Genomic DNA, 19,279 nt, shown 5'->3' with positions numbered 1-19,279 from the left:
AAACCCTCTTCCTCATCCTCTTGTAAAAGGCATTCTTTTTCCTTTTCAAACTATGATTCAAGGTATCAATAAATTTCTTCTAATAACTTGGTATAAAAAAGAAAAGCATATCTGGGACTTTGTTTTCCTAAATATTTATTTCAAATACTACATTTTCACAGTGGTTTTAATCCGAATGTCATCCTTAAAATAAATCATTATGTGTACTTCATGTGATCTTTTCAGAATGCAATAAAACAGATTGTTTTTAATGGCTGTTCCAGCAATGAAAAATATCTGTGTTAGGTGGAAACAACAAATTGATGCTTTTTCAATTCCTTTTAATGGCACGAGGATCTTTGCAACCTGCTGTGAAAAATATTCTCTTAATGATAGGCCTGTGGCACAACTTAAGGAGTCATCAAGAAATAAATGTGCCGCTGTCTGGTTGGCAGCTTGGTGTCCCTTAATTGAAGTGTTATAAGATTCTGTGCAGAGGAAAGCCTCCAGGGTTTCGTAGCTAAATGGCACGGACACCTCTGATGAGACATACAGATGAAGATGTGTCAATACAATCTTCACCAATTTGCTGTAATAGCGGGGACTGATTAATTTTATAACCACGGGTGCTTCTATTAGCTAACCTAAGGAATGATTTAGACTTTATTAAGCGACTTATTTCTAGCTTTTTTCAAGAGAGACTACTGCAACATAGTTTATCTCTGAGTGCTACACTGTGGCACATTTTCTAATAAGGATTTCAAATTTATTATTAAAGAGAGGATCATGAGCTTGCCTTGGCTTATAGGAGGCTTAGTGTCAGTAACTTTTTGGGACTCCTAGTGTCTCAAATGCACCTCAATAATTTTGGAGTTTCTCAAAATGAAAGTAACTTCATATTTGAAACGATTGAGTTGGCAGGTCTTAAATACATTTTTAATGCGCAAAAAAGAAAATTGAAGTAACTGAATCAAGAGTATGTGGCTGTATATTTTTATATTTTTCTTGATATAAAATTGCTTTAATATTTTATCATAATTGCCCTTGGACATCTAACATCATTTGGTTACACATAATCAACTAATGCTTTATATTTTAGGGCTTTGTTCAATAAAAAATTAATTATCATGCATGGGTGGGCAATGTATTTGGAGATTGAGCTACATGATTTTATGCATAAAACAGGCTCCAGTTTATATATTGAAACCAAAATTGCTGTAACATTCACAGGGCAATAAAAATCAGATACAGAGAGTCATTTAAAACTTCTGAAATGTGAGCCCAGGGACACACCTTTGTATTTTTTTTTAACTATAAAAAGAAATGAATCTGCATTTACTATAAGTTGAATTTCCAGTAAATTTATTTAAAAAAAAAAAAAAGACTAGGAACCCATTAAAAGCCATTTTATTCCACAAGCAGCCCTACTCAATGAGACCATTATTAGTACTTAATACTATTACAGAGCTTGGTATTGTAAAATGCCTATTGTAGGAGATGTGATATTCAATAAATAACAATCCACATCCTTCTCTCGGGGCTGAGGATGTTTGTAGACAGCCTTTGGAGAGAAGAACAGACACATGTCTATTCCACTCCAGTGTTCTCTTTTTCTGGATTTATGACAGGGTACAGAGACTACAGTGAATTTGAAAAGATCAGTATCCTCAAATTTAATTCAATTTTCCAGTAATAAATAAAAGGATTCACTTGCAGCAAAAATATACAAAACATCCTGAAAATTTTATGATTATACTGTCTCATTCCTTCCTTCAAAAATGTGATAAGGTCCTAATTTGATTGTAAATGTAAATAATTCACTCAGAATAAATCAATAAACCAGAAATGAAATATATTTTCTAAGTAATATTCAAACATTGGTCTTAAAATGTTCTAGATTCCAGTCCTGGACTAGGGGATATGTACCCTGTCAGGAATGAGGAGTTGGGTGCAAGTTCTAGCCTTGCTACTAGGGAGCTATACAAGTTTAGCTATGTAACTTTACCAAGTTTGTTAACCTACTGGAGGCACATTTGCTCCACTGGTAAAACCAGGAGTTGACATTAGGTCATCTTTGAGGTTCCATTTCACTCTACTATTTTATTTATAATAAATCAGGATTGGTGGGGGAGGGCACCTGGGTGGCTCAGTTGGTTGAGTGTCCAACTTTGGCTCAGGTCATGGTCTCACAGTTCGTGGGTTCGAGCCCTACATCAGGCTCCGTGCTGACAGCTCGGAGCCTGGAGACTGCTTCGGATTCTGTGTCTGTCTCTCTCTCTGTCCTTCCCCTGCTGACACTGTCTCTATCTCTCAAGAATAAATAAACATTAAAAAAATGAATAAAAAAATAAATCAGGACTAGGTTATGATCAGCACTTTGATATTACCATTTCACTCAGTTATTTTGAGTAAAAGTCATGCTTCTGAAGATTTTATCCCCTTCAGAAGAGCACAAATTTTAGGGCATTTCTTACTCATGGTACAAAATAAAATAGTACTAGATATGTGATTATTTATCTTACTTATGTGTCAGGTGAGGAGGGCTGGTAAGCAGTTTCTACGTGATTGCTAAAGACAAGGAATGGGTAGTCATCGGAGGACACACAAAAACTACACCCGTAAGTTATCAATGATGACGTGGGGGAAAAGCAAAGATTGGCCATATGTAAAAATGGGGCATTTCTGATCATTTTCTTACTTAACGTTTTTGAAATTCATCTGAATTCCAACCACCTCTTATGCTGAATATGTGTCATCTATTTTGACTATGAGGAATGCATCAAAGTGTTTAAAGGCTTGAATAAAAAACAATTAGAAGTGTTAGGTGTTTAGAGTGTTTGTTTACTTAATCAAAGATTTCTAGTTTGTGGGAAGAATAAAAATGAAGTCTGTGTGAGGATTCCAAGAAACCATGGGATGAAGATTTAAGAAAAATAGGTGAAATATAATCGGTGATATAAAAATATTTTTGATGGTATACAGTACTGAAAATAAATGTTGGCATACATCCAACATATATGGATATTTATTTATAAATTACATACATGGGCTTCTGAACTAGGATACTATGAACATTTTAATACATACATTAAAATAAATTTTTCAAGAATGAAGTCAAAATAAATCTGAATAGTAGCACTGCATTGTTTTTTATTTATTTATTTATTTTATTTTGAGAGAGGGAAAGAGAGAGAGAGAGAGAGACAGTGCAAGTGGAGGGGGGGGGGGCAGTAAGAGAGGAGAGAGAGAGAATCCCAAGCCGGCTCTGCACTGTCAGCTCAAAGCCCCACATGGGGCTGGAACTCATGAAGCATGAGATCATGACCTGAGTCGAAATCAAGCGTCAGATGCTTAACTGACTGAGTCACCCAGGCACCCCTGGTATTTTATTTCTGAACCTTAATGAATTCCCTTGCACACTCTCCTGAAATGCAGTCACTCCATTTTGGAAGTCACTAAAATATTCTACCAGAATGAAATGAACGTTCATGAAAATGAAAACCAGCAGAAAACACTGAAGGAGGAAAAGAACATTTGGAAATGCAAGGAAAAGATAATCACAGAGAGGGTAATGAAAATATGAAAAACTACTGGGTCTGAGTAAGTGGTAAAGTATAGTCAACATGGAAAAGACTAACATAGGAAATAATGTGAGCATTGCAAGACAAGATGTTGGGTATAACACTTAAACATATGGAGGATGCTCTCATCATAGAAAGGTTTTTATTGACCCTTACACAGGCTGAGACAGCTTTCCTATTGGGAAATATGATTTTAGAGTAAACCACTGAAGCCAACAAATTACAGAGAATGCATCCTCCAGAGCCAGCCCTGGTCTTCCCTCCCACAGGAGCCAAGAGTACATTTCCACCTGTAATCATTTATGGACAACTATGCATTGTCCTCTCTGGGGCCTGCTTGTTGTACTCTATACCTGAGAACAAGGTTGTTAATTGTTCTTACAAAGAAACATATGAGTAAATACATATAACATGTTAAAGTGTTATTAATATCCTCCAAGTCTACTAAAACACATTTGTTTTAGCAGGATTAGCAAAAGATCATCCAAGTCTTTATGTCAAGGATTCTCAGCTGCCTTTGTTGGTAGAAGGAAATGTGTCTCCAAGCTTGGGTGATTAATTCATGACATGGTCCTTGAAGTTAATACAGAGCTTGGATCCATGAATGTTGGACTGACTCAAAAGTTAAGATAAGCAGGGATCAATGTGAATTAGGCACTTCCTCTATGATTTTATTTCGGTAATATTAGAAACTGTTGTGTTTGTATCATAAAGATAGTTATCTATTTTGATTGCTTAGTCAAGCCGTATCTAAAAAGCAGTGTGACAGGAAGTGGCACAATATCTAACTTCCTTATGTCCCTTGAATACATAGGCATCCACAAGGGGACTAGAGTCACGGACATGTGACCACACTCTTAGACAACATCATAAAAGAAACACCTAGAGTGGATGGGGAAGAGCTGTGGATATGTAAATAAAACCACGTGTTACAGTTCAGCTTTTAGCATGTGTTCATGGTTTCTACGCTAATTTTTCATTTTAAAAAAAGTCAACTGAGTATTCTATATTTTCATGCATTCATTTCATATTTCTTTAGGGTATCAAAGCATGATCCATAGACTACTTCTCAAGCTCCTTTAGTCTCAATTATCCTTTACATTTGTAAACAATTATTATAGACACCAATGAGATTTTTTCCTATGTGGATGTGTTCATTGATAATTACTGCTAAATTCTTAAAATATTTATTAATAATTTATTAATTATTAATTTATTTCAAAAGAACAATAATAAGTCCAGGATGCGTTAAAATGTCATTTTTCTAAACAAGAAAGCAAACAAATAAAAATATTCCCTTTTCTAAAATCTGGAGGAGGCAGAATTTTCTTCATATGTATCAACTAAATAACATAGCACAACAGATGGAATACAGACACAGATAGAAGAACCCACTTGTCTTCTATTGAGTCAGACATTAAGGAAAATACAAATAATGTTTTAAAATGTCATTATTCCATAATCTTTTTAATAGTCCCTTCAGGAAATTGTGGATATTATTCTTGGTACTCTACTGAAACTCAACAAGCAGTAATTTCTTAAAGGTTAATTGTAATGTGGAATATGAAACCATATCAATGGGTATTTTGTATCCTGTTACCTCAGAACTCTTTGGTCTTTCCAGTACTTTGAATGGCCCTTTTTAAAGGAAAGAAAAAAACACAGATAATTTTTATAACATCCTACATTGCTAATTTGAAAAATATTGGAGGTCGCCTGGGTGGCTCAGTTGGATAAGCATCTGACTTCGGCTCATGTCATGGCCTCATGGTTCATGGGTTTAAGCCCCGCATCAGGCTCTGTGCTGACAGCTCAGAGCCTGGAGCCTGCTTCGGATTCTGTGTCTCCCTATCTCTCTGTCCCTCTCCCACTCGCACTCTGTCTCTCTTTCTCAAAAATAAATAACCATTTAAAAATTTTTTTTTAAAAAAGAAAAATATTGGTTCACTAGCTTCCAAATATTAGCACGTTTTATTTTAAAATGCCATTACACACCATGTAGCCTTTAGGAAACTCCAGTGTAGTCCCATGAGAGAATGAGTGAAAAAGGCAAATGGTACCTTCATATTATTGTGAACATAGTGTTGACCTTGAAAACCCTCTGAGGCTACCTGGACCACACTTTGAGAACCACTGACTTACAGGTACCTTGTTAATGAAATTGCTATACACATCAATCCACACTCTACTCTGTGGGAGGGGGAAGCAGTTTGTTTCCCAAGAAGCAGATTGGGGATCTCCTTGAATGCTCACAGGGACTATATGTCTGCCCTAGTTTCGTAGGCAAGGGATGTGCTTCCCACAGAATGTTTATAGTCCTTAAAAAATACTTTGACTCTTTCCATAACAAAATTTTTTTGTAAGTATGTACAAAAATAGCTATTCTTAAACAGAGATCCGAAAGATAAACTTGCAATTTCTATGAATGTGACTATGGGAAGTTTAAAAGTATATAAAGGATGAAACTACTTATACATTAAGAAGAGCACTTAAGTGGGTTGTAATAATACAGTAAACTTAGTTTACTGAACATTAGTTATTTGCTAATATTTTAATATCATTTAGTATTGATGCAAAACCCATTATATGTAAGTGAAGTTTTAGAAAATTGTGGGGTGTCCCTCAGCAGTGCTGTGGGGAAGGAATGTTCTCTCTTCTGTTGCGCTATCTCATGATTATAATTCTGTTATGTAATTAGGGTTACCTCCATCCATAATAAGAAACATTTTTTGAAAGAGAAATAAGGTCTGTGTCAACCAGTCATTTGTACGATTACTGTATTTCTTGACTATACTCTGGGGAAATAAAAGAAGGTACAGTGAATGAAGAATGAATGAATGGATGAAGAAAACTGCTCTTTCTGAAGTACTCTGCATGACTGGAACATTGTTCCCGGACTAATTTCAATGTTTGTAATAAGTCAATATGAAGCATAAATAGGAAATAAAGTCAACTTCATATTAAGGTTTTCGAAAAATGCAATAAAATGTCTATATTAAAATAAATGAACCTTCTCATTATGATTTTTGAGACTGACAACTGACCAAAACCTATTACATACGTTACACGGTACAGTAAAAATAGCTGCTCTGGCTACGTCTGAAAAGTCTTTGCAGCTGCAGGGGTACTTCTTGGAAATAAAGTTTGTGTTTACACAGGTGCAGCCATATTTAACAAAAAAAAATTATGCGCTGTGCAAACAGCTGCCTGTCTGTTTTCTTTGGCAGAGCTCCTTCCAACTGAAACAATTTGTATCAAGCACGTCGCTCTGTGATACCTATGTAAACAATACAGAAAAATTCCTGTACAAGGAAGAGGTTTCTCATAATGTATCTTTTAGATAAACTTTTAAAGCAGCAGCCACTCGAATGGAGTCTACTGAGAAAGCTATGCCCTTAGTGAAATATTTACTATCTAATATGATATGTATAAGCGGCTGGAGAAGCATTAAATTTGCAGGGGATAATTATCAGGGGCTTTATCTAACTCCAGTAATTTGACGGGAGTAACAAAGATATTTTTAATTTGAAGGGACTAGCAGAGATACTTTTAAAAACCTGGACATTTTTCCTTAACCTAGTATTCTCTTCCAATTTTAGTCCCATTGTATAGGTTATTCTCAAAATACCTAATTGTAAAATATATGGGGTTTTTTTATTGTGTTATAACTTACAGGATTCAAGGTAAGCAGCCTGAAAATTTGCCACTTTGGTATATTGATTATTTTCAATTAAAGTTACTTAAGCAGCCAGTGCAAGAAGGACACACTGACCCTCCTTTGTCCCTATGAAAGCAGAAAATAAATTTCCCACGTGAAAGGTACCCTCCCTGTACCAGGAGAGAGAGAGACATCCTTGTCATCAGAGATAGGGATTGTAGAACCTGGAAGGCTATATAAATAAACCTTGTTCCTTCTTCATTAATTTACTACCCCAACCTCAAACTTCTTTGTCTTGTCAATTCTTCACAAATGTATTGTTTCTTTGTCTAAAAGGTATAAAACCTGCCTGCTTCGGTCACTTCTTTGAGTCTCATATTTCTATGAGCTATTCTTAAATGTACAAACTTGAATTTATTTTTCTCCCGTTAATCTGTCTTCAGTCGATTTCATTATTAGACCAGCCAAAGAAAGAACTTAGATGGGAAGAAAGGAAAAGTTTTCCTTCCCTGCACTATTAAGAATTCATTAAGAATATTATATTTGAAAAGTCACATATAGTTATAAAATTATACTTAGGTAGAGAAGGAAGAAGTAAAACTGTCACATTGTGGATGACATGATTTTATATAGAGAAAACCCTAAAAACTCCATCTCTGTGAGAACTAAAACATGAATGTAGTAAAGTTGCAGGGTAGAAAATCAATATACAAAGATCTATCGTGTTTCTTGTACAGTATACAATATACAATCTTGTACAATATACAAAGATCTATCTTGTTTGGTAACAAGCAAACTATCGGAAAGAGGAATTAAAGAAAGAATTTTATTTATAATTGCATCGAAATGAATAAAATACCTAGAAATAAATTTAACCAAGGAAATGAAAGACCTGCACACTAAAAATTGTAAGACACTGATGAAAGAAATTGAAGAAGACACAAATAAACGGAAAGATATTCCATACTCATGGATTGGAAGAATTAATATTTTTGAAGTGCCCACATTCCCCAAATCAATCTACAAATCCAGTGCAAACTCTATGAAAATTCCAATGGTATTTTTCACAGGAATAAAACAATTCCAAAATTTGTATAGAACCATAAAAGACCCTGAATAGCCAAAGCAATCTTGAAAAAGAAGAACAAAACTGTCATCATACGCCCTGATTTTAAACTATATTACAAAGTTATTGTAATCAAAACAGTATGGTATGACATAAAAGCAGACACATAGATCAGTGGAACAGAATAGAGAGCCCAGAAATAAGCCCACACATATATTATCAATTAATTTATTACAGAGGAAGTAAGAATATTCAATGGGGACAGGACAGTCTCTTCAGTAAATGATGTTGGGCCACATGCAAAAGAATGGGACTAGACTACTATCTTATACTATATAAAAAAATAACTCAAAATAGATTAAAGACTTGAATGAAAGATCTGAAACCATAAAAACCCCTAGAAGAAAATATAGGCGGTAAGCTCCTTCACATCAGTCTTGACAATGATGTTTTGGATCTGACTCCAAAAGCAAGGCTACAAAAGAAAAAAACAAACAAGTGGGACTACATCTAACTAAAGAGTGTCTGCCCGGCAAAGGAAACCATCAACAAAATGAAAAGGCAATCTACTGAATGGGAGAAGACATTTGCAAATCATATATCTGATAAGACGTCAATACCCAAAATACATAAAGAACTCATACAAATTAATGGCCAAAAAAACAATTAATTCAATTTATAAATGGGCAGGAGCACCTGGGTGGCTCAGTTGGTTAAGCATCTGACTTCAGCTCAGGTCATGATCTCACAGCTCGTGAGTTCGAGCCCCTCATTGGGCTCTGTGCTGACAGCTCAGAGCCTGGAGTTTGCTTTAGAATCTGTGTCTCCCTCTCTCTCTGCTCCTTTCCTGCTCATGCTCTGTCTGTCTCTGTCAGAATAAATAAACATTAAATGAATAAACATTAAAAATTTTTTAATAAAAAAATAAATGGGTAAAGTGTCTGACTAGACATTTATCCAAAGAAGATATACAGATGGCCAACAGGTACATGTGAACATGCTCAACATCACTAATCAGAGAAATGCAAATCAAAACCATAATAAGATGTCAGCTACATATGTTAGAGCGGTTATTATCAAAAAGACAAAAAATAAGTGTTGTGGAGGATGTGGAGAAAAGGGAACTCTCATATACTGTTGGTGGGAGTGTAAATTGATGTATCCACTCTGAAAAACAGTATACAGGTGTCTTCAAAAAATTAAAAATAGAACTACCATACAATCCAGCAATTTCACTTCTGGGTATTTATACAAAGAAAACAAAAACACTGATTCAGAGGTATATTTGAACCCCTATGTTCGTTGCAGCGTTATTTACAATAGCCAAGATATAGAAACAACCTGCATGTTCATCAACAGATGGATGGATAAAGATGTGATAGAACACTGCTCAGCCATAAAAAGAAAAATGAAATATTGCCATTTGTGACAACAAATGGATGGACTTTGATGATATTATGCTAAGTGAAATAAACCAGACAAAGACAAATACCCTATGATTTCACTTATACATGGAATCTAAAACGAATAAATGGAACAAAACAATACTCATAGATACAGAGAACAGAATGGTGGTTGCCAGAGGGGAGGAAGGTTAAGGGGTGGGCCAAATGAGTGAAGGGGGTCGAGAAGTAAACCTTGCAGTAGTAAGATAAATATGTCATGGGGATGCAACGTACAGTATGGTGACTATAGTCAATAAAATTGTAGTGCATATTTGAAGGTTACCCAGAGAGTAAATCTTAAAAGTTCTCATCACAAGAAAAAAAAATACACTTAGGTATATTAATTTTGATTTATTTTCTTTAAAAAAAACAATATAGGGGCACCTGGGTGGCTCACTCAGTTAAGCGTCCAGCTCAGGTCATGATCTCATGGTTCATGAGTTTGAGCACCGCATCTGGCTCTGTGCTGACAGCTCAGAGCCTGGAACCTGTTTCAGATCCTGTGTCTCCCTCTCTCTCTGCCCCTCCCCTGTTCTCACTCTGTTTCTGTCTCTCTCTCTCAAAAATAAATAAACATTGAAAAAATTAAAAAACCAATATAATTTATGCATTGTGCAGTTCGTTCTTCAGAAAATAAATAATTCTTTTGAGAGAGTTTGGAGGAAACATTCCAATGTTTCTGTTAAATTTTATCCATTCACTCAATAGCTTTAACTATGTTCTAGAGATTCACTGTTCTAGGCCTGAGAATACAATAGTGAACAAAATAAGCAAAAGTTCTTCCCTGAAGAATAAATGTGTTTCAGAAGAATATTAGAAGTTGTTACTGTGAACCCTGTGAAAATTAGTAAAGTTGAATCAGAAATGTGAATGATCTAAAGAAATGATTGGGGGATAGAGTGTCAGTGACAAAAGGAAAGTTTGACCCAAACTCCTTAGTTTAGAAAGTTTGCACATGGTAGATCACTTTTTATTCCTCATCACTAATTATCCATGATTAACTTGAAAGGGATCCAGTAATTAAAATCTCAATTTTCCCTAAACTAAGACAATCATAAGAATAATCTCAATGGTTAAACTAGTTACAGGAAGAGTTCTTAAATAAATAGCATCCAAATCTGCATTCTTTACCTTCTCTGAGACTTCTAACCAGAAGCCACATTGGAATAGAATGACTTCTACTGTGACTGAGGATTCTTTCTAATATAATACCACAAGCGTAGCCTCAAAAATCTCAAACACATGAGACAGGAGTGATCTAGATTCTCTGCAATACAAGTAAAGGTGTTAGCGTGCTGAAATGCATTGTGGTGTAGAGTACATTCCTATAAATATTTCATTATTTAATAGCACAAAATATGTATTATTGAGTACATTATAATAAATATTAAGACAACACTTTATTTAAACCTTTTAAAAAACATTTTTAGCTATTTAGAACATAAGTCTTGATCTAAGTACTTTACAACATTAGACTGAAATTTCTATTTATTCATTTTTGCATTGTAGCTAAAGCTCTACACATAATACTTCAGTGGAATTTTATATGTATGCTTGGGCACATTCAGAGTGTTTTGTGTCATCAGAGTGGTCCCAGCTAATCCTCAACAACAACAAAAAAGTCCTCGTCAGTATGGTGAAAGAGAATGAACAGACAGGAAGTTCTTCATTTGGTGCCATACCTTAAAACCCTGGGAGGAGCCAATTCAAAGGGTTATGCTGCTAACTGACCTGCTTAAATGAAGCAGTCAGGAAATCCAGAATACTTACCGACTCTACAAAATATCCAACACACACTAGTTGTGTCCTGAGGCTAGGTAATATGGGAATGCAGGTAGGATTTTTAAAATCACAGTAATGTCATCGTATCAACAACAACAACAACAACAACAACAACAACACACACACACACATGCCTGATTTTCCTAGGTCTCTAGAACCTGGACATAAGAGAAGCTGCTTGAATATGTTTCCAGAAACTTTTAAGTTTAAACAATGAGAAAAACAGAGCTAAAATCCTACAAAGAGATTTCCCTCATTACCCATTTTCAAATGACTCTTCTATGATGTATAGCTACACTCTCAGGAGTAATCCACAAAATTAGCTCAAGGGGGATGTGCTATGATCTTGGTACTGTTAATTACTTTTCAAAGTGTGATTTCTTGGCTGGGTCTTACTTTTTCTTAGAAATTTTATTATTTTCCCCATAATGAGTATATCTGTGATTTGTGATTAAAATGGATGAGATTTCAGTGTAGAAGCAAAGACCAGTCAAGAAAATCCTCATTCTACCTTCTTCCTTCTACTTCTTTTCCTTTTCCTTCTTACTTTTTTTTTTTTATTGTTTTTCCTGGTAATAAATTACTCTTTGTAAAAATGTATTTTAAAAATACAAAAATAGGGGTGCCTGGGTGGCTCAGTCAGTTAAGTGACCAACTCTTGATTTTGGTTTAGGTCTTAATCTCGCAGTTTGTGGGATTGAGCCCCATGTAGGGCTCAGCACAAATGGTGTGGACCTTGCTTGGGATTATCTCTCTCTCTCTTTCTCTTCCCCTCTCCTGCTTACACACACATGCTCTGTCTCAAAATAAATAAATATTTTATTTTAAAAAATACAAAAATATATAAAGAAGATAATTAAAATCCCCAAGAATCCTATAATCCTCTAGATGAATACTTCTCAATTTGGGTGTATGTCTCCCTGTATTTTCATGATGATTTTTTTTTTTTTTTACATCCCCATTATTACTTAAGTAGCCTTGGTGGGCCAGAGAGAATGAGTTTGCTTGGAGTTCTTAACAGATACCACTTTTATTTTTCAGAGTCACTGACTCACACTTCCATTCTGTATATAAATAAGCATCTCATCGTAGCCTTGCCAATGGTGTGTACGTTTTAATCTTTTTCTGCAGTTGAAGTTATTTTAACTTGTATATCTTGATGTCTAGGAAGTTAGTTTTTGTCATCTGTTTAGGTCAAGAGTTATTTATATGCTTTATTGAAGATTTGTCTCATTAATGCTTGTGTTTTTTTATTTTAATACTACTTCTCCATTTTCATAATCATGGCAAATATTCCCCATTTCTTTTAGTTTTATTGATTTGTTTAGTGGATAGAAGTTGTTAAGGTTTATATAGTCTAATGAGTTGATCTTTTCATTTGTAGGATTTTTTTAAAATTTTCTTGAGTTTATTTATTTTGAGAGAGACAGAGAGAGCGAGCGGGGAAAGGGCAGAGAGAGAGGGAGAGACAGACAATCCCAAGCAGGCTCTGCACTGTCAGCACAGAGCCCAGCATGGGGCTTGAACTCCCGAACCATGAGATCTCAACTTGACTCAAAACCAAGAGTCAGAGGCTTAACTGACCGAGCCACCCAGGCATCCCATTCATTTCTGGGCTTTTGATTTGCTTTTTTATACTTGTAAGGACATTGTACATTCTAAGATTAAAAAAAAAATCACTTGCATTTTATAGTATTTCTTTTACACTTTTCTATTAGTAAAATTAAATTGCTTAATTCATCTGGAATTAATTTTAGCCCATTAGTTAAAGATCTACCACTTCTCTATCTCTTTGCCTTGATTTATTTTTCCTCAGAATCTTATCACTGGCTGCTATTATATTATTCATTATTTCTTACTGCCACCAAAATGTTTTATTCTGGAGATGGAAATCTTTGCCTATTTTGTCCACTGTTGTATCTATAGTGACTGGAACAGTGCTTAATCACGTACTTGGTCCTGGATAAATATTTATTGAGTGGGTGGATATTGTATAAATGATTGTTTTGTGACGGGGGCCTGGGTGGCTCAGTCAGTTAAGTGTCTGACTTCAGCTCAGATCCTGATCTCACAGTTCGTGAGTTCAAGCCGTGCGTTGGGCTCTATGCTGACAGCTCAGAGCCTGAAGCCTGCTTCACATTCTGTGTCTCCCTCTTTCTCTGCCCTTCCTCCACTCACACTCTGTCTCTCTCATAAATAAGCATTAAAATTTTTTTAATAATTATTTTGTGAAAATAGCTGATTTTCTCTGAAACTTTCACTGAAAACAAAATTTCATCATGTATGGTTATTATAGTTGAACTTGACCAAGATTTTGAAAGTAATTTTTCATTAGTATGGCCCAAATCATCAGAACTGATAATAACCTGATTTTGTAGAAGAGGTGAGCAAGCTGGGAAATGAGAGTCCACCAGTCACACTTGAACTTGCAGTTAACATTGAAACAGACCTTGATTTTATCTGACAGTTTCCATCATTTACAGAAGTGACAAAAGAATATCAGAAAACAAATGATCTTGTGAAAAAAACATAGACCTCTTACTTTTACTCTTCACCTTCCAGTGAGAGCAACGAATTTTATATGCCAACTGTTACCCCATTACAGTCTTTGAAAACAACACTGTTTTTAAAATATATTTTTGGTGCCTCATGGAAGATTTTTCAAATTTTGTGTAAAAATAACTTAATTATACCAATTAAAACTTAATTATATGATTAAAGCTTAATTATACCACTTTTATTTATAACGTACATAAACTCAACAGATTTGAGGACTTTTTTTGCTCTTTGGGAGGATGAGAAATTACATATACTTCATTCAGTGTATCAAAGTAGTTTCTTTAAACTATTGTCTTTTTTGGTCTTTTTAAATATGACATATGAAACATATTACTAAGCCTTGAAAAGATGGAGTAAAAGAAATATTTGTCCCGTCAGATTGCTAATGAGGTCTATGCCTAGATGACAAAATTAATCCACTTATGCAAATAACACTAGATATTCAGTAAAATGAAGAGAAGTTATATGATCCAGAAAAGAATTAAGCATAAACTTTGGGTTTCTAAATCTTTCAAAATTACTCTTCCCCAAACCAAATTCTCCCAGAAATCTTGATTCCTTTTAACCAAAATGTTAAGTAACGTTGTAATCCTGTGGGAAGAATGTGTGGTGATGAACCAATTGTATGGAATTACTTAAAAAACAAGCTAAAGACAAACAAGAGCCCTCTGTATTTTCTTAATCATTTTTTACAAGTTTTGTTTAATGTTGTAAAAATTATTTTCCTTGAGACCAAAATATATGTTCTTGTTAAAAGACAAACTAACATTGTTTCACTCTATGATATAACCTAGTAGTGTTTTCCAAGTAATGCATTAATATCTGTGACCCAAATCACTACACGCTACCTCAAGACATTTGTGTTTCTTAGACTATTAAGTTCTATATTTTACATCCTTAATGCCAAGTTTCTTTCTTTCCTGAGGTGAAAATGCATATATATCCTGAGAAGAAAATGAAAAGCATCCCTTTTTACTGAAACAAATTTTATTTTTCCTTTTGGATAGGCTATAATGCAGACAATTTTGTTTGTTGAAGCACATAGGAAAAAACACTGAGTGTGGAGTAGAAAGATATACGTTCTAGCTAAGGTTCTGCTGTTATTGCTATCTATATCTCCTGAACATTTGTCTTATGCCAGTAACTGTAGTAAATGCTTTCTTTCAATCCCTTCATCAGATCCTTTCAGAAACCCATTTTATAGATAATGAACCTGAAATTTCAAGAAATAGCTTTTCTGGAGTCACTTTCCTGGCAAGCAGTGCTGGAATTAGAATTCAAGTCTTTCTGCTATAGACTCTTAACATGCTACTTAGCTGTATTTTCCTTTCTGCACCTCCGTATCTCATGTATAAATGAGAAGGTTGGTTTCCATCCAGGTCTGGTTTTCGTCAAGCCTCAAGATTCTCTTTTTTGAAAGAACACAAACATGGGATAAAATGTGAGTAATCTGGTTGAAACAATGGTGGGAGTCCCAATGTCTTCCCTGTCAATCACAGTTCACCCTTCTCCTGACCACCCGAGACCCCACTCTCCTAAACCCTTAAGGCTCCATGGTACACCCCTGGAAAACACTGGCCACTCCGGGCTGTCTTCAAAACATTTTCTGCTTCTACAAGTTACTGTTATGTGAAAGAACACACACATTTTTTACTAGACAACAGGCTAACTTAAAGAAGAAGCAGACTGGTCGTCTACCCTGCCTCTTTCAGATTTCCTTGGTTGAGGGGATGCAGTTTTTTAATGCATTTACACACAGATGAAGAGACTAAGCCATTATTTTAAATAGCAGCTTCCTATTCCTCTTTCTTAGAGCAGAAAAAAAAAAAAAACCATTAATACCAAACCTGTATCTTAAAGGAAGCTTAAAAAGAAAATATGAATTTTTGATCATTGGTAAATAATTCTTACCTCCGAGTACTTTCATTGCTTGACTTAGTTAGGTTCGTGTTTGCTGTTAGCATCACTTTTCAAGAATATAAGAAATTAAACCTAAGTGAGTGGGTGAAATCTCTTAATTTATCTTGATCCTGCCATTGTCTTAGGCAATATCACATCTGTCACAGTCCTGAGTTTCAGTTCTCTGCTCGTTAGCCTCCTGGATGGAAAAACAAAGCAAAGAGCAAGCCGTGTCTAAAAACAGCTGTAGAAACATGTGGTCTAAGGGGACATTCAATTCAGCAAACATGTGCTGAGCACCTACTGTGTGCTGGGAGCTGGCTGAGGACAAGAGATATAAACACGGGGTCTCTGCTCTTGGGGGTTTCTCAGTCTGTGGGGAATGCAGGCGTACCACCACAGCCAAATTAAATATAAATATATAATCAAAATGCATGCCAAAAATTATAGATGTGAAGTTGGTAGGGTGGCCAGCTCTGAATGGTTGGATCCTGTCTGGCTTTAGCACTGGACCTAAAGGACAAGTGAATGTGGGAAAGGTATCTAGGGGTTGGTGTTTCTTAGGTTTTTTGGTCCGAGCGAGTTTGGACACTGTTTTGGTTTTCACTGCAGTGCAAAGACATCTTGCTTCCAATGTGCCTCTCAAAAGCTACCAGAGGTCATTTAACACTCAAGGGAGAAGTAAACAGCAGTGACATGGGACTATCAACCAGATCAAGTTGTCTCAGAATATTTGTTTCCTCCTTTTTCCTCATCTACTAATCCAACTATTTCCATAAATATTGTCCCTTCAGATGGCTTAAATCTGCCCCCTCTTCCTGTATACCACTTCCAAGTTTATGTTCACATCCCTTTCCCATTTAAATTACTATAATGGCATCTTAGATGTTCTCATCACTTCTAGGTCTTGCGGCTCATTTCCTAATATACTCTCCCTAGGGAAGAGCCACTTAAGAGCATTTGCAAAAGTGAAAGTCTGATTATGTCATCCTCCAGATTAACTTTCAATGGCTTTTAATTGCCCTCAGGAAAAAACCCAAACCCTGGATGACACAGTTGGCCTTGTCGCTTACCCTGTCCTTAGGTGGATTTCTAAACATCACTTGCAATTCGTCTTCTTACACTAAAATTGTGCTGAACTTCTTGCAGATCTAATGATTCATGCTGTTTCTGGACTCTGTTCCTTTGAATTAAACTTTTTCCTAGAACCTTTGGTCTTCCCCTCCACTCCTTTCCTGGCTAATTTATCTTCTAGACCTCTATTTAGATGTTGTTTTTTCCTAGAGTTTTCTCCAACCCCCAAATCTAGATTCAATTCCCTTTCTATGGACTCCCACAGCCCCCTATAATTATCCCCATTGCAGCCCATTTGCTCTGCATTATATTTGTTTATTTATCTGTATTAGACAAACAATTGTGTTTTGGGAAGGAAGGAAGGAAGGAAGGAAGGAAGGAAGGAAGGAAGGAAGGGAGGGAGGGAGGGAGGAAGGGAGGAAGGGAGGAAGGGAGGAAACGGATTAAGGCAGTGGAAATTGGACCCATCCCTACTTCTCCAGAAGGCAATCCTGGAATAATATGGCAGCAGTAGACCCTGGGTGAATGCATATCTGATAAAAAACACTATTCTACAGAGAATTGTATTTCTTTGGAGCTCAGTTGACAGGTCAGCCTTCTCTACATTCAGGGTAGAGAGTGGTATGTCTATTTACGATATTAAAATTTTGCTTTAAATTTATTCTCTAGGCCTTCTATTGCAACATAGTGCTTTTTTTTCAAGAGTAATAAAATTTACTATCACTTATAGAGGGATAATTTGATAAACATTTCTGTTTTCTGCACATTCTACAAGTTGGGGGAAAAATCTTTGTTTCTGGGGTGTGTGTTGACATTAGAGTTGATAGAGAAAATGGGGTATTTACACTCAAAAAAGAAAGAAACTTGAAACTTAGAGTAAGATCTCTCCTCATTGAAGCTCAAATCTCTAATTGAGGTAAGGGGTTTTTATCCAAAGTGATTAAATTTAGGCAGATTTTGAGAATTATTTTTCCTTTGATGTTTATTCACCAACTAGGACTCAATTTAGTAGAGTTTATGATAATCTTTAAGCAGATATTGTTTGTTAAGTATCTTTCCTTTAAAATATTTGAAGCATTGGGGCGCCTGGGTGGCTCAATAGGTTAAGCATCCGACTTCAGCTCAGGTCACGATCTCGCGGTTTGTGAGTTCAAGCCCCACATTGGGCTCTGTGTTGACAGCTCAGAGCCTGGAGCCTGCTTCGGATTCTGTGTCCCCCCCCCTCCCCCCCCCCCCCCCCCCCCGCCATGCGCTCTCTCTCTAAAAAACAAATGAACATTAAAATGTTTTTTAAATATTTGAAGCATCTTCACTCTTTTTTTCACAGCATTTTCCTAAATTCTATGACTCTTTTATTGGTATCTTTTAGCAGCTAGGATTCCAGTTCCATGTTAACAAGAGATACATGCTAACTCTTGGCAGATTTTATTATGTAATTTTTCTTTAACTACTCAGTGGCTTCAGCTTGACTACAATCTCAGCAACCTCTCGCTGTCTCAATCGGCAATGCCTTTCATCAAGAATAAGGACATTAAAGGAGAAAAAAAAACATAAAATGAAACATGTGTTTTAAGAGATTTGAATAAGATATTTTGGTAAGTCAATTTCATGTCACCATCTTGAAAATTTACAGCAGTCAGCAATGTAAACATGTACTTGACAAACGCCAGCAGCTTGCAGACTGCAAAGTTCATCTACTCATTCAGCGAGGCAGATGTTTCATTTAATACTCTTCATACTATAGATTAGGATTATTTTTTTTTCATTTTCTCTTTTTTTTTTTTTCCCCTGAAAAGGGGGGGGGGGGGCGGGTAGACAATTCCCTGACATGCTACTAATATCATCTCACACTGTGGGCCAGATGGCAAAAAATGCAAAGGCTGCAGCTCAGTTTATGCACTATATTGTGGGGGGAAAGGAATTTTGTTTCAGAATGAGCTTCAGCTTGATCATTTGTTACTCTAATCTAAACACGAGTCAAAGAGTAAAGTAGTACCAGGCGAACTTCAAAAAGTTTTTGAGAGTAAGTGTTTTAAAATGCAATGCATCTGGATGAAGAGCTTTAGAGCGTCCAGACCTACCACGTCTAGGAGGAACAGAGGATAAGACGCAGGTGGCTGTGTGAGTGCAGGACCTTTTTCAAAGACGTTTAGCAAAAACAAAACAAAATCCTTACATATTATACTTCTATCATCTTTTTTAAAAACCGTAAGTTTTTTTAAAAACATTTATTCAT

This window comes from Panthera uncia, chromosome F2, assembly GCF_023721935.1.
Source record: "Panthera uncia isolate 11264 chromosome F2, Puncia_PCG_1.0, whole genome shotgun sequence".
NCBI lineage: Eukaryota > Metazoa > Chordata > Mammalia > Carnivora > Felidae > Panthera > Panthera uncia.
The sequence above is the reverse complement of the archived record's forward strand: the minus strand, read 5'-3'. Positions refer to the sequence as shown.